The sequence below is a fragment of the Hypanus sabinus genome, chromosome 15 (genome assembly GCF_030144855.1).
Source record: "Hypanus sabinus isolate sHypSab1 chromosome 15, sHypSab1.hap1, whole genome shotgun sequence".
NCBI lineage: Eukaryota > Metazoa > Chordata > Chondrichthyes > Myliobatiformes > Dasyatidae > Hypanus > Hypanus sabinus.
The window spans coordinates 70,103,807-70,128,832 of NC_082720.1; the positions used below are offsets into that span (position 1 = coordinate 70,103,807).

Genomic DNA, 25,026 nt, shown 5'->3' on the forward strand with positions numbered 1-25,026 from the left:
ATTCCATGGGCTCTTACCTTGCTAAGCGGCCTCATAGAAACATAGAAAACCTACAGCGCAATACAGGTCCTTTGGCCCACAAAGTTGTGCTGAACATGTCCCTACCTTAGAAATTACTAGGCTTACCCATAGCCCTCTGTTTTTCTAAGCTCCATGTACCTATCCAAAAGTCTCTTAAAAGACCCTATCGTATCTGCCTCTACCACCATTGCCAGCAGCACATTCCACGCATTCACCACTCTGAGTAAAAAACCTTACCCCTAACATCTCCTCTGCACCTACTCCCCAGCACTTTAAACCTGTGTTCTCTTGTGGCAACCATTTCAGCCCTGGGATTAAGTCACTGACTATCCACACGATCAATTCCTCTCATCATCTTATACACCTCTTTCTCCATCTCTCAAAGGAGAAAAGGCCGAGTTCACTCAACCTATTTTCATAAGGTATGTTCCCCAATCCAGGCAACATCCTTGCACTCATGATATTCCAAGTGGGGCTTCAACATTGCTTTATAAAGTCTCAACATCATATCTTTGCTTTGCTATTATTAAAAGGACAGGCAGGTAGACAGAAGGGATGGTGTGGCTCTGTTGATTAAAAAATGAAACCAAATACTTAGAAAGGCAACATTAGTTACAAATATAAAACAAAATAATCAACACCACAAGCATTCATGTGTGGCACCTTGTCAAAGGCCTTCTGAAAATTCAAGTACACCACATCTCCTTTGTCTACCCTGCATATAATGTTTCTTTCTGCTGCCTCCCACCCTTCTTAAATAGCAAAATAACATTTGCAATTTTCCAGTGTTAATGCCTCCGCAATCTCTCCAGCTACTTCCTTCAGAACCCAAGGATCCATTCCATCAGGTCCAGGAGATTTATCCACCCTCAGATCATTAAGCCTCCTGAGTATTTTCTCAGTCATAATTTTCACTGCACATATTTTACTTCCCTGACACTCTTGAATGTCTGGTATACTTCAGATGTCTTCTACTGTGAAGACTGATGTAAAATACGCATTCAGTTGCTCTGTCATCTCTGTGTCTCTAATTGCAATATCTCCAGCAACAGTTTTTTATTAGTCCTATATCTACCCTTGGCTCTCTTTTACCCTTTAGATACTTAAAAAATCTTCTTTGATATTACTCGCCAGCTTTCTTCCATAATTCATCTTTTCCTCCTTAATGACCTTCTTAGTTCTCTTCTGCAAGTTTATAAAAGCTTCCTCTAACTTCTCACTAGCTTTGGCTTCCTTGTATGCCCTCTTCTTTTCTTTTACTTTGGCTCTGACCTGTCAACTACAGTAGTGTCCTCTTCCAATGGAAAATTTCTTCTTCTTTGGAATATATCTGTCTTGCACTTCCCTCATTTTTTCCAGAAACTCCAGCCATTGCTGCTTTGCTGTCCTTCCTGCTAGTGTCTCTTTCCAGTCAACCTTGGCCAGTTCCCCTCTCTTGCCATTGTAACTTGGGAAGGGGGGATGCCAATCGTGGACCTCTTTCCAGTGATGGTAATGTCTAGTGTCCCTTTGAGACAAGCCAGGAAGAAACTCTCTATGAAAAAGGGAAAGTTGACTGCCGAGTCATTCAACTTTGGGAACTCCCCCTAGGAGATTAGAAGAGGAGGTTGATAGAGAAGCTGGAAGATGTCTTCTACTGATGAGTTTGTTGTGGTTCTTTCATGCTTATCCCCTCCCCCCCTTTATCCTTCCTCTGATTGGTTCTCCACCTGGCGCCTCTAGCCCTTCTCCCTCCCCTATCTCTATTACTGGGCTTCGGCCCTCTCTTCCCCACCCCCCCCCCCCCATTCCTGATGAAGGGTCTCGGCCCGAAACATTGGCTACTCTTTTCTCACGGATGCTGCCTGACCTGTTGAGTTCTTCCAGCGTTGTGTACGTAGAGTTTGATGTGGGTTGTTCCAAGAGCACTCGCCACACCATCTAGGTGGCAAGAGTTCACGCTGTTCAGAGAAGGGTCAAAGGTGATTGGCGCTCGTAGAGGTGGAAGACGATCAGCAGCATCTGCAGAAGCTGAAGGAAGCTGGGATCGTGACTGAGTCCAGAAGCCCCTATGTGTCTCCAATAGTAGTGGTCAGGAAGAAGAATGGGAAGGTACGGATGTGTGTGACTCTGAACAGGTGTACAGTCCCTGACCAGTATATGGTCCTGAGGGTTGAGGATGCCTTGGCCTGCCTGAGTGGTACAAAGTGGTTCAGTATGTTGGACTTGAGGAGTAAATGTTTGACCCATGAGTGAGGCTGACAAAGAGAAGACTGCATTTGTATGCCCACTGAGATTCTTCCAGTTAGAAAGGATGCCCCAGGTCGTATCAGGAGACCCGGCAACTTTCCAGTGTGTCATGGAGAAAGCTGTGGGGGATATGAATTTGCTTGGTATACCTGGATAATCTCATAGTGTTCGAGTGGTCCACCTTGGAGGAACAAGAAGCAAGGCGACTGAAGGTGCTGTGCGCCTGAGAGCTAAAGGGTTAAAGATTTCCCTGAACAAGTGATGGAGTTGCTACAGATCTGTCTAAGATGCGGTGACCACATGACCAGGGCCCCAGACTGTGAGTGCCCTGCACTTGTTCCTTGGACTCTGTTGATACTATCAGAGGTTTGTAAAGCACTACACTAAAATGAGTTACCCTTTAAATCAGCTTCTGTGCGGTTACCCTCCCTTGGGGAAGAAAGGGAGGAGGATGGAAAGAGAGGATGGTAAAGATAATCTTAGCCCTTTGGAGCCTTTTGGAGTGAGATGGGATGTGAAATGTGAAGAGGCCTCTCAGGAGTTGCTGGTGAAAACGCCTCTGCTGGCTCTTGCAGACCCTCGATTGTCATATGTACTGCATATGGATGCCAGCAGAGAGGGTTTAGGGCAGGCATGGGCAAACTACGGCCCGGGGTCCATATGTGGCCCGTTAAGCTTTTTAATCCGGCCCACAGAACTTGATGAAATTATATTAATAAACCTTGTTAACGTTTTTTCCCCGCAATTCTGGCGTTTTCCCAATAGATGACGCACTCTATATACATTGACCTTTGTTGAGGTGCAGCGTATTACTCCACATTTGCGCTTTACTCTTTGTTCGGCTCGACCTATTTGTGTGAACAGGCGTTCAGCATCATGAACATCAACAAAGCCAGCCACAGATCCAAGTTAACTAACCAACACCTCAGATCCATCCTGAAAATCGCCACAACAAAACTAAATCCAGACTTTGATGCGCTGGTTAAAAAGGGAGACCAACAACACTGTTCCCACTGAAATTAAAAATAAGTTTCTTCGTTGTGTTATGTAAAAAATGCATTTGAAAATATTTTTTTCAATAAGCCTTACATGTTACATGTCATTTCTGTTAAGTGATGGACATGAGTAGTGCGCAGGTGCACGTACGTTCTCAAAATAAAAAATGCGCTCCAGATCAAATAACGCGCTCCGCATATTGGCGCACTGTCACTGTTCTGTCCTTGTGCTGGTCGTTGTTGAGTTTTGGCACGGGACAATTGAATAAGAAGGAGCAGGACAAGTAGACCTGCATCTCCTACCGTTTTTGAAATAAAGACAGTCAGGAGGAGAGTGATGATGATAATATCTTAACCATATAACCATATAACAATCACAGCACGGAAACAGGCCATCTTGGCCCTCCTAGTCCGTGCCGAACCCTTAATCTCACCTAGTCCCACCTACCCGCACTCTGCCCATAACCCTCCACTCCTTTCCTGTCCATATACCTATCCAATTTTACCTTAAATGACACAACTGAACTGGCTTCTACTACTTCTACAGGAAGGATAACAGAATTTTCAGTGCTTTAAAATAATAACTTACTATTAAAAAAAGCTGTATTTTATTCATTTAATTTTCAGTGTTTTAAAAGTCATTTCAATAAATAGCTAAATACCATGGGACTTCAAAGACAGATATTTTGTTGTAATGCATTTGTTCATTTTCAATTGAAATTAAAGCACATGTTTTCTACATATCCCATGATATTTTATTTTCTCTTATGAGGTGTATTACCAAAACACTCCGTCCATCTGCTCGTGGTCCGGCCCCCCTGTCAAATTTTAGAACCCTTTGTGGCCCACAAGTCAAAAAGTTTGCCCACCCCTGGTTTAGGGGGTGTTCTGGATCAGAGCACAGGGTCGAAATCTGTCACGTTTGTCATTCGGAGTCTGTCACCCTCTGAGCGAAACTACCTCACACATAAATTGGAGTTCTTGGCATTGAAATGGGCTGTGGTAGATAAGCTAAATGACTATATGGTGCCAAGTTTGAGGTGAAGACAACAACCAATTAACTTGTGACCGTGGCGAAATTGGATGCCACAGGCCATCGGTGGTTGGTGGCATTGTCTGATGTGATTTCAGCCTGAAGTATGGTCAAGGAGTTGGAACATTGATGCTGATCATTTGGGAGCTTCTGATAATGCCATCCATAAGCTTGCTGCAACCTGACTGCTCTGAAGACAAAGCAGTTGCTAGAATTGAGTCCGAGGATGTGGCAGCCACTCAGCAACGAGATGACCTGTGCATAGATATTGTTTGGTCGGCGGTTACAAAAGGAGATGTGACCCCAGGCAGACAAGATGAAACTCTCTGCAGTGTCTCTACTACTGAGAGAGTGGCCCAGGTTGGAGTTGAGGAACCTGACTCTATAGCGGGTCATGTTGCCTCCAGACAGGCCTTGGTGGTCCAGCTGGTTCTGTGTGAGAAGTATCAGAGGATTGTGCTGAAGTCACTTCATGATGATTCCAGTCATTTGAGGGTTGACAAGACTCGGAGATTGGTTCTGCTGGCCCCGAATGAAGCCGGAGGTGGAAGAGTACTACAAGTCGTGCATTCGATGTATACGGAGGAAGATGTTGCCTACGAGGGCTGCTCTGTTATCCCACTCGTAGAGTGCGGAGCCACTTGATGGGGTGTGGCTGGATTTCTTATCAATAGAGCCTGATGCCAGCAACATGGCGAATGTCTTTGTTATTATGGATCACTACACCAGATATGCACGAGTCTTTCCTACCAAGGATCAGAGGGCATCCACAGTGGCCAAAGTGTTATGGGAGAAGTATTTTGTTTATTCTGGCCTCCCCAGGCAGATACATAGTAATCAGGGACGAAATTTCAAGAGTAGGCTCATATGAGTTACTGAGCATGCTTGGAGTTGAAGTAGAGGACTACGCCTTATCACCTGCAAGGTGTTCCCCAGCCTGAGAGGTTTAACCAGACCTTGCTAGACATGCTCGGAACCTTGGAGATCAGTAAGAGGAACAAGTGGAATCCACATATTGGGCAACTGGTCCACTGCTACAACTATACACAGAATGAAGATACCAGGTACTTGCCATATTATCTGATGTTCAGGTGTGAAGCGAGAGTGCCCGTTGATCTGTTTTGGGACTGGCATGGCAGATCTACAACAGAAGACCTATCTGAAGTATCTGAAGCTGCAAAGGGCTTATGAACTGGCTGAAGTCTCTGCTACCAAGCAGAATCAAGGAAATAAGAGGAGGTAGGATCAAAAGGTTAGGTTCTCTCAATAATGCCTAGAGATCAAGTCCTCATAAAGAATTTGGGGCTACCTGAAAAGCATAAGTTAGTTGACTGCTGGGTTGTTACACCCTATGTACTGGAGAGTCAGATGCCAAATGTACCAGTTATTTGGGTGAAACCAGAGGATGGGGTTGGACCTATCATGGTTCTCCATCAGAACCATCTTCACCTCAGGGGCTGGTGACTCAGAGCTTGATACGGACCCTACACCTAGTAAGAGGACTCTGCAGCCTGAAGCCGAGCTCAGCCAAGTACCGAGGGGACCTGAGTTGTCGGGAGGCATGAGCCTCCCCAGGGAGACAGGAAAGGGCCCATGGAGTGTCTGAAGCTGAAGAAGTAAATGATGGGGTAAGGAGGTCTCAAAAGACAGGAAACCCTCTGACAAACTAACTCATGTTGCACCCGGGGAACAGTGTGGCACCTATGTCCTTGGTGAGATAAGTCACTGCCATTTAAACCTGAGTTTGAGGAGCTGATATCACAAAGTTTTCGTGAGACTTTGCTATTTATGAAGGGGTCATGAATTGTCTCAAAGTCATGAGGACATGACTAATTTTGTTGGGGTGACTGTGTAACACCCTGGAAAAGGTTTCACTGCTAACGTAATGCTCTTTCTGTAGAAGCAGTGTTTCGGTTATGGTTAGAGATGATGGGTGCTTTGGAATGTGAGCCGTCCAATCAGGGGAGTGGGTTTTTGTGCCTGACACTGGTGTGAGCTGGAGTCAGTTCGGCGGGAGATGCAGAGAGATGTCGCTGGAGAGACCTAGTTGTAAGATTTGGCCCAGTGGGGGACTGTGATTCGATGGAGCAAGGTGCTGAGGCTATGGAGGATCAGAGAATATGACTTTTGGAAGAGTTGAGCTCCAACTTGTGCACATTTGGCTGTTTAATTATACTGTGCCCCTTTTTTTCTTTCTGTACTAACCCTTTAATTAAGTTACAATTCCTAAATATAATTCCTTTCATCGTATACATTGTGCTATCTGCTATTTCTTGGCACTAAGTTGTAAAAGGGTCGCAAATTACACAGCATCCACATAAACCAGGGTTTGGCGTGGGAGAGCCATCCCAATCTCATAGGTTTGGCGGGATCGGAGTGTACGTTCCCTAGACTTATACAGCCCGAGGAACCTGGGTGGATTTCATAAGCATAACAGAATCAGTGAAAGACCTCCCAACTTGGGGCATTCTTCAAGGGTGTGGAAGACAACACACAGTGCAAATACAAAAATAAAGGAATTATGATAATAATAAATGAGGAATAAAAATCAATAACATGAGATAAAGAGTACTTGAAAGTGAGTCCATTTATTTGTGGGAACATTTCATTGATGGGGCAAATGAAATTGAGTGAAGTTATGGCATTTGGTTCAAGAGCCTGATGGTTGAGGGGTAGTAACTGTTCTTGAACCTGGTGATGTGAGTCCTGAGGCTCTCGTACCTTCTTCCTGATGGCAGCAGTGAGAAAAGAACATGTTCTGGGTAGTGGTTGTGGTGGGGTGGGTGGTCCCTGATGATGGTTACTGCTATCCTAAACATTATATAATGAAGATGTGCTCAGCGGTTGGGAGGGGTTTACACATGATGGACTGGGCTGTATCCACTACTTCTTGAAGGATTTTCTATTAAGAGGCTTTGTTTGTTCTATACCAGCCTGTGATGCATCCAGTCAATATACTCTCCATTTCATACCTACAGAAGTTTGGCAAAGCTTTAGATGTCATACTGACTCTCCACAAAACTCCTAGGAAAGTAGAGGGATTTTCTTCATAATTTTTCCAAGCTTTCTTCATAATTGCCCTTGCTTGCTGGACATAGAACAGATCCTTTGAAATAGTAATACCTAGGAATTTGCTAGCCTTCTCCACCTCTGATCCTCCGATGAGGAATGGCTAATGGACCCTTGGTTTCCCTCTCCTGAATTCTATAATCATCTCCTTGGTCTTGCTGACATTGAGGAAAAGGTTGTTGTGTTGACACTATTCAGTCAGATATTTAATCTCAGTCCCATATGCTGACTCCTCATCACGTCTGATTTGGCTTACAACAATGGTGCCATCAGCAAGTTTGAATATGTCATTGGATCTGTGCTTAGCCACACAGTCATAAGTGTAAGGTGAGTAGAGCAGGGGACTAAACAAGCAACGTTCTGGTGCATCTATGCTGATGGAGATCATGGAAATGACGTTGCCACTCTGGACTGACTGGGGTTTGCAGGTGAGGAAATTAAGGATCCAATTGCACCGGGTTGTTCTGAGGCCAAGGCTTTGAAGCTTTATTGATTATTTTGAGGGTATGATGGTATTGATTGCTGAGCTGTAGTTGATTAAAGAGCATTGTGATGTGTGCATCTTTGCTGTCCAAATTTTCCAAAGTAGAGTGAAGTGCCAATGAGATGGTATCTGCTGTGAACCTTTTACACTGTTAGGCAAATTGGAGCGGATCTAAGTCGCTTCTTTGGCAGGAGTTGATATGCTTCATCACCAACATCTCAAAACACTTCATCACTGTGGAAGTCATTGAGGCAGGACACCACCCTCTTCTTGGGCTTTGGTATAATTGAAGACTGCTTGAAGCAGATGGGTATCCCACACTGCTAAAGCAAAAGGTTAAAGATCTTAGTATACACACCAGCCAGGTCTTCAATACTTGGCCAGATCCCCCATCTGGGCTGGATGCGTTTCATGAGTTCACCCTCCTGAAGGCTGCTCGTAGGTCGGTTTCAGAGTCTGAATTCATAGGATCATTGGGAATGTGGGAGTTTGAGGTTCCTCCATGTTTTGACTGTCAAAGCGAGCACAGAAAGCATTGAGCTCATCTGGAACTGATACCCTGGTGTCTCCTATGTCACCAGGGAGTCAGTTCCAGGTTTAACTATAAGAGTTCTTCAAGCCCTGCCACAATGGTCAAGCATCCTTCATTGATTCTGGCCATTTACAATGACCAATTAACATACTGACCAGTACATCCTGGACTGTGGGAGGAAACTAGTGTTGGTGAGACGCAAGATACTTGGTTTTACTATTTATCCCTGTGAATTTCACTCACTGTTCTACGATGTTTATTCCTCTCTCAGTGGTGCTGAGGCTATGAGACTGCCCTGGGTGCTATGCACCCCATGTCTGTGAGCTTCGCAGCAATTTGCCATGATTCATGATGAACTGACCCTGAGGCTTTGGGCCTACTCAAATCTCAAGGTTGAATAATTTATACATACTTTGAACATGTCTCATTTTGAAGCTTTTACAGATTACTACTATTTAGGGTGAACTTTGACAGTAAAGTTTCAAAGATTTAGCTATAATCAACTCAATAGAGAACGTATCTCAACTATTTACACAGTACGGCATATAATATAACTACTATATATAGACATCCACAGCGTAGTAAATTTTAAATTGACCCATTCATGACAAAAGATTTCATCGTAGTTGAGGCTTTTTTACTCTTGTGGGATAATGTCTTTCATGACAAGGAGGATGCCTCTGCTTGTCAGGTGACATTTGTGGCTGCGAAAACAATCTCAGTTTCTGGAGCCTCCTCTGTAGTGGTTTATGAGTTGACTCTGAGACTGTAGGAAGTGGTTTTGACAGCTCTTGAAAATTTTCTTCTCCTTTTCTCCCTCTGAATCTTCTTTCTCACGTTCCTGCTCTCTTTCACACCATTCACTTTCTGGGTTCACATTCTTTCTCCTCATCTCTTCTTTCCTTTTTCTTTTCCTGGTTTGTGTTTCTTGATCAAGGGAAGGTCCATTGAGCTTATTTTATTAATCCTTCTATTGCTCCCTTTCCAATCTGATCTCTCCTCTTGACTTCCTCATCCAAACATCATCTGACAAATGCTTTTCATATTTTCATTGACTCCTTTCTGTTTGGCCTTCAGTTCATCTAGCTGGGTATTGGTCATTGTATTTATTTGTATAAGCAGCCTTTTGTCTTCCACTTGAAGTTCATGTATTAATGATAATGCACACGGAGTAGAATCTGGTTCTTTGTACTCATAACAGTTGAAAGCTTGCAACTTTCCTGAAGCTCCCTGAACACCAGTTTAAAACCAATCCACATTTTGCAATTAACTGTCTGATTAACATATCAGAAGCTTTCTCGGATATGTTGCCTACAAAATCTGTTGTAGCCGGACTACTGATTTCGTCACTTTCACCATTCCTCTGAGCAGCAAGGTCTTTCCTTAGTCCAACGTGCTTTCCAGTCAGAGACACAGAAGTTTGCACCAACACCTGTTTTTCCACTGTTTGGCAACGGTTCATAATGTACAGCATGGAGACAGTTTTGGCATTATCTAGTGCCTCTTTAATTTGCTTTCAGTTGGCTTCATTACAGGCAGTATGGCATGCAAATTGTGGATGGATCTCCAATCAAATAGTACTTGCCTCAGCCAGTCACACGTCAACAAAGCTCTTCCTTCTGTTTCTACCACATACAAGCTCAATGTGGCTTGTTGGTTGTGGTACTTCACTATTTAGCACAGAGGATGTTGTGACCTGATTTGGACTAGACTGGTGGATATTTTAAACACATTTTCTCTGATTTGTGGAGGAGAGTCATCTACAGTTTTTTTAATTATCAGTGATAAGAGACTAAATGCTCGTCTGACAAATTGGAAACAATTCTAAGTTTATATTTTTCTCCCCAATGAAAGATGAGTGATGGATAATTTTGTTTATCAGTCCTTCTAAAATAGCATGTTGTGGGCACCCATTTCCTGGCACATCTGAACCGGCTCACAATTAGCCATCGTTCCGGCTAAAGGAGGTAGCCTACGGGGGTTTGTGAGTACGAGTCTTTTGGAGCATCCGTGCCCACGGGGGGCGGGTTGAGGGAGGCTTAAAAGCAAGGTTGTTTAGTTCGAATAAAGTTATCTTTGACTGTAGTTTACCGACTCCGTGTCGTTATTTTAGCGCTGCGTGTAGCACACCGCTAAAATGTAATGTTAAACTCCTGCAGTCAGTTTCTTTTCTGTTTTTGACTTTAGGTTAGATTAAGATTTAAAATCTTATTCAATTAAAAAAAAAATTAAGATGTAACAGAATAAACATTTCAGAACATCTTTGTAATTTCATGTTTATTTACTTTAAACCAGGAGTTTTGGTGTAATAATGTGGCTCTCAAAAAGTGAATATTTGCTCCTGGAATAATAATTAGTTACATTTATTTGTGGACATATTAAAATGAGGTAATCAGTTTGTGATTCTAATACAAGCAGTCCCCGGGTTACAAACGTCTGACTTAACGGACAACTCATACTTACGAACGGACTGCCATAAAGCCTATTATATTATAAAGTTTGAGTTAAGTACAATGGTTCAAAATAACGAACGCACGCACTACTTTGTGACACTCATGAAAACATTGTGCAGCTTCAGCGGTTCGTCGGCTTGAGGAAGGAGAACGCCGTCTGCCATTTTAAGTCGGATCACGTTGCTGTTAACACTGTGTTGAGTGTGTAACTTTGTATTTGGCTTAAATTTTTCTTTTATTTACCCTTGTAACTGTCTCCAATGTGTAAATCTGATGCAAATGCTGGTGATGCATCAAAGAAAAGGAAAATGATCACAATTGAAAATAAAGTAGAAATAATAAAGCGATCGGAAAGAGGTGAAACGCCATCGGTTATTGGAAAAGCATTAGGCTACAACCGGTCAACAATCGGTACAATTTTAAAGGATAAAGTGATGATAGCATTTGAGGAAGTACACTGGGACCTAAAAACTCCAAAACCGAAAAAGTATTTGACAAAAGAGTTAGCTGAAGCCTTTCATCTCATTGAAGCAGGGATGGCAAAGTTAGAGGAGCAAGATCCCAATACAGAGAGGTTCACCGGAGTATACCGTACAATTACTGAGGGCCTCAGCTGCTACAAGGCCATTTATGCTGAGGAAAAGAAAAGCTCTGCATAGAAAGGTAAAATATGTACTATATAGTAAGACAGTCATATGATTAACTGACGCTAAATAAGAACCGTATGTACCTGTTCCGACTTACCACCTACAAATTCGACTTAAAGACAGACTTAGGAATGGATCTCGTTTGTAACCTGGGGACTGCCTTTAACTTGATGGTTGCTGGAGGTTGGTGAAGACCCTGGAATCATTCACTTGATGTTTTAAATATGCAAGTATTTTCATTTCCTCTGTTAATTTAGTTGCAGTCTAATATTGAAACCAAAAGTTGATGCTTTTACCCAACAAAACTTTTTAGTAATTGAGAAATATCAGCATTGACAAAGTTTAAAAATTTTAAAAAACCTGAAATAAACAGAAGATGTTATCTGAGTAATTCAGACCTTTGTGATAGGAATGAAATCAGGAAGCTTTCTAATCATATACTGCAGCTGCTGGAAGGAACAGAGAGTAAACAATGGAATGAGCAAATAGAAAGACCCGGAGAGCAATTATTTGTTATGGTAGTTGTGGTACATTCTTAGTAAATGTACAGTATTCAGTCACCCTGTATTCAGTAAGCGCACAGTGTTTTCGTACAGTGTCCACTTCATAATATTTGACCCAGATTTAGTTAATTTTAAAAAATGTAAATAGCTGGGGCTCCACAGCTGGGTTTAAGTTACCTAGAAAATTTAACGGATCACAGGATTGAAGCACATGATGATCAATACCAGTGTGTGTTTATAATGTGTAGACAATTACTTCATTAAGCCTTTCCATAGAGTAGGTATTGTGGGAGAAAGAGATAAACGCATAGCGGACCATGTCAACTTGTAACTGCGTCTGTTTCCTCCAGTGAAAACCATTGACTGACAGCATTTGAAATAAAGGATTTTGAGAAGGATGTTTCCCCAGGGAATGGAGGAGCGGTGTTTTCAAATAAGAGCTCACCCACTCAAGATGCAGAATTACTTCTTTCAGAGTTGTGAATCGGTGAAGTTTTTTACCATGGGCAGCACGGTAGCGTAGTGTTGTTACAGCGCCGGTGACCCAGGTTCAATTCTGCTGCTGAATGGAAGGAGTTTGAATGTTCTGCTGGTGACCTTGTGGGTTTCCTCCAAGCATCTGGTTTCCTCTCAAATTCCAAAAACATAGGGATTAGTAAATTAGTTAATCACATGGGGTAATTGGGTGGTGCAGGCTTGTTGGGCTGGATGGCTTGTTACTACTGTGCTGTATCTAATTAATTAAGACCTGTGAATGTGGAGTCATTGACTATAATCTAGGCAAATATTAAAAGATTAAACCACAAAGAGATGAGCCACAGTGGGGAGAGAGTAAGAAGTGGGTGCTGAGATCAAGATTAGGTCAGTTATTGAGTAGCTTGATGGACTGAGTAACATGCTGCTTTTCCAAGTGAACAGAATTACAGAAATATAAGTCCCATTCAGGCAGCATTTATAGTACAACACCAGAATAACCTCACTGCACTGTGATGGAATGTTCTGCATTGTGAATGGTGCAAGAGCTGCACAAGGGGTAAGTGGGATTGTGGGGTAAGTGAACGCCCAACTGAAAGTATTAGCTTTTTCTTTTCTTGCCTCCCATGCCCAAATCTATTCTCCCCTCCCAGTTTCAACCCCTCACCCACATACCTTGCCTGTTCTTTGCCAACTGATCTGTCTTTTATTGCCTTTAGCTTCTTTCCTCCAGTCCTCTACCCCCTACCAGTCTGTTACCGACCCTCTTTACCTGTCCATTCCTCTGTTCAATCTATTACAAAGTACACATGTTACAATATGCTACCTTGAGATTCATTTTCTTGCAAGCATTTACAAGAAAATAAAGAAATACAATAGAATTTATGAAAAACCATACATAAAGGACTGACAAAAAAGTGCAAAAGAGGATCATTTTTGTAAAAAAAATATGCAAATTGAAAGCATATGTAGGTTATGGAATCAGTTGTGATGAGTGAACTTATCCACAGCAGTCCAGGGACATAATGGTTGTAGGTTATTAACTGGTGGTATGGAACATAAGGCTCCTGTATTTCCCACCTGATGGTAGTAGAAAGAAGAGAGCATGACCTGGATGATGGGGGTCCTTGATGATGGATGCTCTTTGTAAATGTGCTCAATGGTGAGGAGGGCTTTCTCCACCTTTTATTGTAGACGTTCCCATTATCCTCTTCTCCTCCCCTTCCCCCCCCACATTCTGTTGCTGTCCAGTTCCAAACCCTGCCACCCTCCTGCCCATTCTGATTCCCCGTCCTCTAATTATCCATTCTTCACTCACCCCCACCACCTCCAGTTCTCCTTTCCTGTAAAGTGCTCCCGTCTGTGTTATTCTCAAGGTAATTGGAATTGGTACAGCAGTTGGTGAACTTTGTAATGTGGATTGTATTTCTCTTCTTTTCAGAAATACCAGCCATACAGGTGAAATGGAAGAATTCTTCTGGCAGCAGATTCAATAGAACCAAATTACAGGGCAACAGCAGCTGGATTCTTTGTGAACGTAATTAAAAGCTTTAACTCCAATAATTATTAATTGAATGGAAAGCAAAGTGCTGTTTGGGCTGTTACATTGCTGAAAATGCCTTCATTTATAATTTGTTTGAATAGATCTATAATTTTTCTTTTGCATTCCCACAATAAATAATTGTCTTAGTAATTGATAAAGTATCTGCTGTGACTTTGCCTCTTGCCTTTGTCTTAATCACTACATTAATTATTAAAATTGCTGAAGATTTCAGTGACTTGGCATTTGTTCTTTGTTTTGCCTTCCCAATGACGACAGCAGCTTTGTACTTAAACTCAGTGGCTGCTTTATTAGGTACGGGAATGGAACCCAGTGTGCACTTCTGCTGCTGTAGCCATCCACTTTAAGGTTCAACATATTCTGCCTTCTGCGTACCACTGTTTGAATTACTGTCACCTTCCTGTCAGCTTGAACCAGTCTGGCCATTCTCCTTTGACCACTCTCTTTAGCAAGGCGTTTTCACCCGCAGAACTGCTGCTCACAGGATGTGCTGTTTTTTCTCACCATTCTCTGTAAGCTCTAGAGAATGTTATGCATGAGATCCTTGGAGATCTGGAGTTCCTGAGACACTCAACCACCCTAAGGGCAACAACAATCATTCTACAGTCAAAGTCATTTGAATTTAAACAACTGAGACTCTTGACCATGTCTTTGTGCTTTTATGCATTGAGTTGTTGCTACATGATTGGCTGGTTAGATATTTGCATTAACGAGCAAAGTGTACCTAATAAAGTGTCCATTGAGTGTCAGTGTCAGTGTACCGATGCTGAAATGTGCATTTGGCTGTATTTCAGTTTTGTCATTTGCCTTTTGGAAAATTGCACCTAAATCTAATCTGATAATGCAACTTTGGCAGAAAAACTAATCAAGACTTCAAGATCCCCTGCGTTAATTAAAAATGCAGCTCAGGTGCTAATGTGAAGGAGTTGATATCATTAATTGGAATACTGCAGTGTTTGTATTATAATCTGTGTGTAAACAAGATTCATCACATAAAAAATTGCAGACATTTGAGCAGCAGTGTGCTGAGGGAGTTAATGATAATAAGTCTGGATCTCATAATCTATAGCAATTTACAACAGAGGAGGATGTCACTCTGCTGATTGTTCTGATTATGGTCATGAAAGAACTGTCCGATCTTTTGCTCTTGATCCATAGCCTTGTAGATTGCAGCAATTCAAATAATCACCCAAGCACTTGTCTCCCTCTCATGAGAGTTTCTGCTTCTTCTCGTGTAGGAATTTGGACTGACACCTAGATCTTGCAGCAAGTTTTTTTCTTTTGCCCTTTTAATCATACAAATTGCATTAAATTTACCCCTGTTATTCCAGCAGAGTGGGGGTACCAAAAATAATCCCTCAATTTAAAGATTTAGAAGCTACTTCTTATACACCATATTCATTCACTTTTTGACTACTACGATGCTTGTACACAGACTAAAGACCTCCTTAGTTATTGTTTGCCCTTGTCACATACACGTCTAATTCAATTTATGCCGTGTCCTGTTTGTATAGTAGTAGTGCGATCATTGGAGTAGAGTATAATCTCCTAGTGGATTGTCTTTTAATGGAGAATGCCTGTGCATGGCTGTTTAATGTGGGGAGGCTGATGCATGAGCAGCCACCACCATCCTTGACAGATCGGGGTCAGGGTCCAGTGGCACGGGATAAAAGAAAACTGAGATCCCTCATTGTCATTGTGATGTGTCATCATTTCCTCTAACTCCACCATTGAAGATTTACCAGTGGCTAAACTCCAGACAGCATCTATCTTGGAATCTCAGACAAGGTAACGATCCTTGGAGAAGTGTTTATGTACTGTGCAAAGCAAAATATGTTATCATAAAAGTTGCAAAACTTAAGTTCATTGCAGTTTCTGAAAATACTCAATTGAAGCTACAACTGCTGCAAGTATTGAACAGGTCAGGATGGATCTGTGGAGAGAGAAACAAAATCTATGGTATCTATGACTAAAAGACTGCCTGATGTGCAGGATTGATTAAATATATTGAAACTTTGTATTAAGACTCAAAGAAGCAAGCGTCTGTTAAATGCAATTTTTGGATTTTGTTGTGTTCCATTGAGAATGAATATTTAGACAGTTTTCACAATTAGGTGCAGTTTTCTGGTGAAGCTCCTGCATTATGCCACACAGATTTTGATTGGGAATTGATTATAATGTAGTTTCTAATTCGTGAAACAGTCTCTGTTCTCTGAATGTATAGAAGCTTGTTCTATTTTACCAGCCATGAAGTCCTAAAGCTTGGCAATACCTGTCAGAGTGAAGTAAAAAAAAAACAGGAAGGTTAATCAGAAAAATAACATAACAGTCAAATAAAAATATTGTTAAGCTGTTTGTGCTGGTGCAGCAGCTTTTAGTTATATGGCTGTCATGAAGGCCTGTCTGTTCTACTGCATTCAATTTATTTAGAATCAGATTCAAATTTATTACTGACTTAGATGACATGAAGTATGTTGTTTTGCAGAGTGTAAAAATGTAAAGTTACTATAAATTTCAAAATAAATCATTGAAACACAAAAGGAATAATGAGATAGTTTTCATGAGTTTTGAGTACCGTGTCGGGAAGCATAAGGTTGTGCACTTCAGTAAATGAAATATAAGCATAGTAGACTGTTTTCTAAATTGGAAGATCAAAGGTGCAAAGGGACTTGGGAGTCCTTGTGCAGGATTCCCTGAAGGTTAATTTGCAGGTTGAGTCAGTGGTGAGGAAGACAAATGTGACATTAGCCTTCATTTCAAGAGGACTAGAACATAGAAGCAAGGATGTAATGTTGAGGCTTTAATACGCACTAGTGAGGCCTCACAGAGTGTTGTGAGTAGTTTTTAGCCCTTTATCTAAGAATGGATGTGCTGACATTGGAGAGGGTTGAAAGGACGTTCACGAAAATGATTCTAGGATTGAAAGGCTTATCATATGAAGAGTGTTGATGCCTCTGGGCCTGTACTCACTGGAATTCAGAGGAATGAGGAGGGATCTTTTTGAAACCTATTCAGTGTTGAAAGGCCTTGACAGAGGGGATGAGGAGACTATGTTTCCTGTGGTGGGAGTCTAAGAATAGAGGACATAGCCTCAGAATAGAGGAATGTCCAGGGTTGCGTGCTGAGTCCACTGCTGTTCACTCTGCTGACCCACGACTGTGCTTTAACACACAGCTCGCCGATGACATGACTGTGGTGGGTCTCATTAGCAAGAACAATGAGTCAGCTTATAGAGAGGAGGTGCAGCAGCTAACGGACTGGTGCAGAGCCAACAACCTGTCTCTTAATGTGAATAAAACAAAAGAGATGGTTGTTGACTTCAGGAGGGCACGGAGCGATCACTCCCCGCTGAACATCGACTGCTCCTCGGTAGAGATCGTAAAGATCACCAAATTTCTTGGTGTTCACCTGATGGAGAATCTCACCTGGTCCCTCAACACCAGCTCCATAGTAAAGAAAGCCCAGCAGCGTCTACTTTTTGTGAAGGCTGAGGAAAGTCCATCTCCCACCCCCCATCCTCATCACATTCTACAGAGGTTGTATTGAGAGCATCCTGAGCAACTGCATCACTGCCTGGTTCAGAAATTGCACCATCTTGGATCGCAAGACCCTGTAGCGGATAGTGAGGTCAGCTGAGAAGATCATCGGGGTCTCTCTTCCCACCATCACGGACATTTACACTACACGCTGCATCCACAAAGGAAACAGCATTATGAAGGACCCCATGCACCCCTCATACAATCTCTTCTCCCTCCTGCCGTCTGGGAAAATGCGCTGAAGCATTCAGGCTTTCACAACCAAACTATGTAACAGTTTCTTTCCCCAAGCTATCAGACTCCTCAATACCCGAAGCCTGGACTGACGCCTTGCCCTACTGTCCTGTTTATTATTTATTGTAAATGCCTGCACTTTTTTGTGCACTTTATGCAGTCCAGTGTAGGGCTGTAGTCTAGTGTAGCCTTCTCTGTTTTTTTTATTATATAGTTCAGTCTAGTTTTTTGTACTGTGTCATGTAACACCATGGTCCTGAAAAACATTGTCTCATTTTTACTATGCACTGTACCAGCAGTTATGGTCAAAATGACAATAAAAGTTGACTTGACTTGACTTGATTATAACTAAGATGAGGAATTTCTTTAGCCAGAGAGTGGTGAATCTGTGGTATTTGTTGCCACAGGTGGCTGTGGAGGCCAATTCATTGGGTATATTTAAGGCAGAGGTTAGTAGATTCTTGATTAGTCAAGGCATGAAGGGATACGGGGAGAAGGCAAGAGATTGGAGCTGAGAGGGAAATAGATCGGTCATGACGAAATGGAAGAGCAGATTCAATGGGTCAAATCGGCTAAATGGGCTAATTCTGCTCCTATAGCTTATGGCCATTCAGAAATTTGATGCCAAATAGTAAGATCCTGTTCCTGAATTATAACTGTGAGTCTTCAGTCTTCTATATCTCCTCCCCCTTGGTTATAATCATTGTCTATTTCTAGATTAATTGAATGATACAGTACAGAACAGGGCCTTATGACCCAACTTTTCCATGCAGACCAAGATCCAATTTGCCTGTGTTTGGCCCGTATTCCTCTAAACATTTCTTATCCATGTACATATCCAAAAGCTTTTTTAAGCATCATAAATTTTTGTGAACTGACTCAATTTTTAATTTTATGAATATGAATAACTGAAACCCAACTACAATATTATTTATTGCACAAAATTTTAAAAAAAGACACATTATGAGTTCTTTCTAGTAGTTCATGTAGAACCTATGTGTAATCTGTAGGATTTAGAAAGTTAGCTCCAAGAAGCACAAAATTCTTAAAGGACTTGAATAGGGTAAACATTGAGAGGTGGTGTCCCCCTGACTGGAAAAGCAGGAACCAGTCCTCAGTATACGGGCTGGATATTTTATATTGAACTAAGGAATTGCCTCAAAGGAAACCATGGCATTTTTGTTTATCTCAGCGGTTTGATATTATTCAATCATTGAGTATTTTCAAAACTGGGTAGATTTAGTAGAATCAAGGGAATTGGAATAGGGTGAGAACATAAGGTTAAGTAAGACATTCAGCCACAATCTTATTGAATTCTGTACCGGGGGTGGTAAGGGGTGGGGGAAGGGTTGTGGAGACCAAATGTGACACATCGTCAACCCTTCATCAGTTCTGAAACATTGACTCTGTTTATCTTCTCATGGATGTGACCTGATCTGCATTTTTATTTTGCTTAAGATTTCCAGCATCTACAGTTTTCTTTTTTGATTTTCATTTCATTGACTGTGAGAGATGCTTTAGGAAATCAGACTTAAATTGTAGCTGAAGGCAATTCTAATTAGTTTAGATGATATTTAGATCTCAAACAATCCAACATAAATTCCAGTCTTTCTTGACTCTGCATTTTTTTTCTGGATTCCACAAGGAAGATTCTTCAGCTGAAGAAAATGTGCTCGAGCAGATCTTCCAAGGAAAGTCAGAACCCAGTCAGTAGTAAATTCAGATTTACAGAGGTCCACTGCACGTTCACTGACCTTCCATTATACCATTCCTCAAACCCACTACCAACCCTTCCCAGCCTTCAAGTTTTTCTTTCCTTGAATCATCTTCCTGAGAGCTGTGCAATTTGGTATGACAATTTTGGAGAAATAAAGGATAATGGAAGTAAATCAAATTATGAGTTGGTGAGAAAAATAAGTTGTTACTGACGTTCATGTGAAACATTTCTTCAAGCAGTTAACTGATTTCATCAATGCCTGGCTCAGCAATGTTGTCGAAAGCACAAATTTTGATGTATTTGACGGAAATGATCTGCACTGAACGTCGTTAGTGCACGCATTGCCAGATGAAGATCCTTTATCAAAAAATATCTGTTGGTAATTGAAGCAGTCAGAGTCATGAGGTTCACCTGCTATTGGTTTACAGGGATTGGTGTACTCCAGCTAGTGAAAATAATTCAAAGAGGAACCGTGTCCAGCTTGATATTACATGCAAGCAGGAATTCAATTACTTTTTGTATACTTACAGCATAATATTAATTGCACACAATAATCAATGTACCAGCAACAGCATGCTTGTGTTTACATATGGAGTTCAGTAAAAATGTATAAAAGCCTTCCCTTTTAAGATTCTCAGTAATGTGAATCTATTTTATGAAATGCTGACATTATTTACAGGGATTCCTGCATATGCAATGCTCACTAACCTCATTCGTTTGAACTAATTGAAATCACATTCAACTAAAATTTAAGCAGAATTATTTTTACTAGTAGCATGCTTCAGCGACACTGCATTTCCTGTTTCCATTCATCCAGAATTAATGAATTGCAGGTAGCATTTGGAATATGATGATGGGGTTTGTGGCCAAATTTGTGTTTGATATGAAGATGGGTGGATCGGCAGGTAGTGTTGAGGAAGCAAAGAGTCTGTAGAAGGACTTGGACAGATTGGAAAAATGGGCAAAGAAATGACAGATGGAATATAGCATAGTGAAGTGTATGGTCATGCACTTCGATAGAAGGAATAAATGGGTAGACTTCTCTAAAAGGAGCAAATTCAGAAATCAAGGGTGCAAAGGGATTTGGGTGTCCTTGTGCAGGATTCCTTAAAGATTAACTTGAAGGTTGAGTCACTGGTGAGGAAGGCAGATGCATTTCAAAAGGACTAAAATTTTAAAGCAGCGATGTTATGTTGAACATTGACAGTCCCAAGCCCAGCTGCAAAAAGAGCATGGAGCTAACTACTGCATCTCATAAAAAACCAGTGCTACAGAAAAACAAAGAGAAGCTCCAAAGATTTAATTGCAGGGAGAGAAAGGCTACAACAAGAATATGGCTACACCTGGAAAAACTTGACAGGCTGGCCCAGGAGAGAGCATTCTGGTGAGCTGCTGGCAGTGGCCTATGGGCCAGTAGGGGTGATGGGTTTAAGAAGAATAAAGTGTAATGCTGAGGCTTTATAAGACATTGGTCAGACCACACTTCAGGTAATGTGAGAAGTTTTGAGCCCCTTATCTAAGAAAGAATATGCTGACAATGGGCAGTTTCCAGAGGAAGTTCACAAGAATGAAATAATTAATTTATGAGGAGTGTTGGATGGATGTGGGCCCGTACTTGATGGAATTTATAACTGTGATAGGGAATCTCATGGAAATCTATCAAATATTGAAAGGCCTAGATAGAATGGATGTGGAGAGGATGCTTCCCATAGTGGAAGAATCAATCACCAGAATAGAAAAATATCCCTTTAGAACAGAGATGGGGAGGAATTTCTTTTGCCAGAGTGGTGCATCTGTCAAAGACAGAGTGGAGGCCAAGTCATTGGGTATATTTAGAACACAGAACATAGAAATCTACAACACATTACAGGCTTCTTGGCTCACAATGTTGTGCCAACCATGTAACCTACTCTAGAAACTGCCTAGAATTTCCCTACCACATAGCCCTTTTTTAAGCCCTTTTTTATTTCTAAGCCTCCCGTACCTATCTAAGAGTCTTTTAAAAGACCCTATTGTATTCACCTCTACCACTGTCACTTGCAGTGCGTTCTACACCCCACCACTCTCTGTGTGAAAAACTTGCTTCGCAAATCCCCCTGTACCTACTTCCGATTACCATAAAACTATGCCCCCTTGTGTTAGCCATTTCAGCTCTGGGGAAAGAAGCCTCTGGCTATCCACATGATCAATACCTCTCATTATCTTATGCATCTCTATCAGGTCACTGCTCATCCTCTGTCACCCCAAGGAGAAATGGCTAAGTTCACTCAACCTATTCTCAGAAGGCACGCCCTTCAATCCAGGCAACATCCTTGTAAATCCTTTTACAGCGGAGGTTGACAGGTTCCTGAGTAGTAAGTGCCAAAGGTAAGAGAATGGGGTTGAGAGGGATAATAACTTAGCTGTGATGGAATGAGCCAGATGGTCTAATTCTGCTCTTATGTCTTATGATCTAACATCAAGTTATCCTTGACTGAACTCACATTTATGACATATTACAATTATTAGCCAGAAATCACATCTGGACACAGCAGAATAAGTGTCACTCAGTAATGTTTAGATGTTATTAACAGAAAATCATTTTGTTGTGAATAAAACTTCCAATGCCAAGGGATCAAGCAACAATCATCTGGAATATGAAATAATATGGAAGTGCCTGTAACTGAAAATGGTACTGAAAAAATGTACTTGGACTAATATCAAACGAGAATAAAGAAATTCTTTACTGGCTAAAGTAAGGATAACATGTGTTCTTGCCAAGGACCTTAGTTCTCCATGAGTCAATGTCTACGAAATTTCTCCCCTGCTGGCTAATTCCTGTTACAATTTTTCCCCGGCCAAATACTGATGTACAGGTCTTAGCTACTGGTATTAGCTTCTATTCCCCATTGATTTTCAAATATCCATTCACAGTTTATTTGAATATTGCATCCACTATATTTGAATGTTCTTACATTCCCTTTAAGTAAGTGGTATACCATTGAGATGACATGTCAGTCCATAGACTCCTCGCATGCCACAATGAGGTCACCATCAGGGTGGAGGAACAACACATTATATTTCGTCTGAGTAGCCTCCAACCTCATGGTATGAATATTAATTTCTCCTTTAAGTAAAAACAAATTCCCTTCCCTTCCCCACTTATATTCCCCACTCTGGCTTCATAACTCTTCTCACCTGCCTATCATCTTACCCTAGGTCCCCTCTTCCTTCCCTTGCTCCTATAGTCCACTCTCTGCTATCATGTTCCTTCCTCTCCTGCCCTTACCTTTCCACCCACCTAGCTTCAACTGTCACCTTCTAGCTATCCTCCTTCCCCTCCCTGCACCTTTTCATTCTGGCATCTTCCTCCTCCTTTTCTAGTCCTGAAGTAGGGTCTCGGCCCAAAATGTCAACTCTTTATTTGTTTCCACAGATGCTGCCTGACTTGCTGAGTTCCTCCAGCATTTGTGTGTGTGTGTTGCTTTGGATTTCCAACATCTGCAGAACTTCTCATGTTTACCACTGAGGTGTTCAAATGCAACCAGCAGATTCCCTGACCATCATGTCAATTGTAGCTGAGATGCTGTGCAAGTATATTAAACCATGATTTTTGTCAAACCTGATCATTTCCACTTCTTTTATGAAAAAACTAAAGTATGAAGTGGTAATCATAATCACTTCTAATAGTAGTTCTCTACTATATGACATTTGGAACAGCTTATAATTACCCAATCATTTCATACAGTGGCTCTTCAGTTAATTACAATTTTGTGTAGCATTTCAAAAATATTACCTTAAAAGTATCTCTATAACTGTAGACCCATCATAAACTGTATTCTTTATACCATTTCTGTACTGCTCATCAATCACTGTTTTCAATTAAATGATACTCTTTGGAACTTGGTGCCCTTTCTACTGCCAAGCTGAGCTTCCAACTCCTATTTTCTCCATTAGAAAGATCGCTTACCTCCAGCTCCATTGCATCACTTAAGTCTGTGCAGCCTATTTGTGGATAGGTTCTGCCAATGTTTTTTGGCTCTAAAACTCATTCCAACCTTGAACTAAATTTACTGAAACAAATCTGAATTCTAGGAGTGAGACAGCCTGAGCTCCCTCAGTGCCTATGCACTATTTGATTGAATGTGACATTAAGGACTTGCAGCAAGTTTGAAGTCATTTGCAATCAGGAAAGATGACTTTCTCCCTGATAGAGTCATATCTCACACAGGAGTGGCTGTGATGTCAGTGGTTGATCATCATAGCCCAAACTGATGGTACAGCAGACTCAAAAGAGGCATTTAGGCAGGCATATGACTATGGAGGGATATGGATCATGCACAGGGAGATGGGATTAATTTATGTGGCATCATGATCGACACAGACACTGGGGGCCAAAGGACCTGTGCTAATTTATGTTTTGAGACATCACTAAAAGGAGTTCCTCAAGGCAGTGCATAAGCCCAACCAGTTGCCTTATGAGTGACTTACATCTTAAGGTGAGCGGTGGAGATGTTCATCTATAATTATACACTTAAGTTCAATTTGCAAATGGATTAGTTTGCCTTCATGCAGTGAAGCCCTGACAACATCCAGCCATCAGCTGACAAATAGCAGGTAATGTTTGTGTTACACAGGGACCAGGCAGTTAGGGAATGATTAAGTGATAGTCTTGCCAGCGACACCCACATCCTGTGCACAAATGGCTAACAAAAAAAAATCCACTAGTTTATCCACGGTTTATCCCAAATGAGTATCAAACATTTCTGGGTCAAGATGAAGAAATCACATTGCAGGCTAGTAAACAGCTCTGAAATAAAATAAACAGATGACTCACCAAGAGCCCTGAAGAAATAATAAAGCATACAATTTTTTAAAGCAAGAGCTGGTATTGCCAAGCATAATATATTGTTTTAAGGACATGATATATAGACTTCAGTTGATTGGGACATTGACTTACCTTTGAGAAATTCTGCAAGGACTGCAGGAGGAAAAAGATGACTGGTGAAATTTGACAAAAATAGGTCCTGGATTACTTGCAGTATGATCTGGAAGAAGATGGTGTCAGTGAACAATGTGACGGGCAGCATCCTTCAAACAGTTCAGTAACTATTACTTTCTCTTCTTTTATGTCTTTCTTTTGGAGGAAAGTATAGGGGGATGTCAAAGGTAGGTTTTTTTTACACAGAGATGTGGGTGCATGGAGCATATCATGAGTGTTGATAGAGGCAGGAGCATTCGGTACATTTAAGAAACAGGCATTTGGATGATATAAAAAAGGGCTTTGTGGAAGGGAAGGGTTAGACTGATCTTGGAGTAGGTTAGAGTGTCTGCATTACATCGTGGACTGAAGGGCTGATAATGTGCTGTAATCTATCTTCTATGCTGACTGCAAATGGTAACAGAGATATGAAAGACTTTTTTGTCATTTGTGCATTGGGTTTTCAATGTTTTCTTTAAACAGGTTCCATGGTGTTTCTTTGTTTCATGCATGTCTGCAGGAAGACGAATCTCAGGGTTATATACTCTATACATTTACTTTGATAATAAATGTACCTT

At 41.4% G+C, this 25,026-nt stretch overlaps 1 protein-coding gene across 1 annotated transcript in view; it reads left to right on the forward strand.

Moving 5' to 3' along the window:
• Window positions 1-14,218, forward strand: part of atox1 (antioxidant 1 copper chaperone) — a 28,262-nt gene extending 14,044 nt beyond the window's left edge. The window contains exon 4 of the mRNA XM_059990505.1: window positions 13,882-14,218. The gene's annotated coding sequence lies outside the window, so the exon portion shown is untranslated. The remainder of the gene's footprint in view (window positions 1-13,881) is intronic.
• Window positions 14,219-25,026: the final 10,808 nt, after the last annotated feature.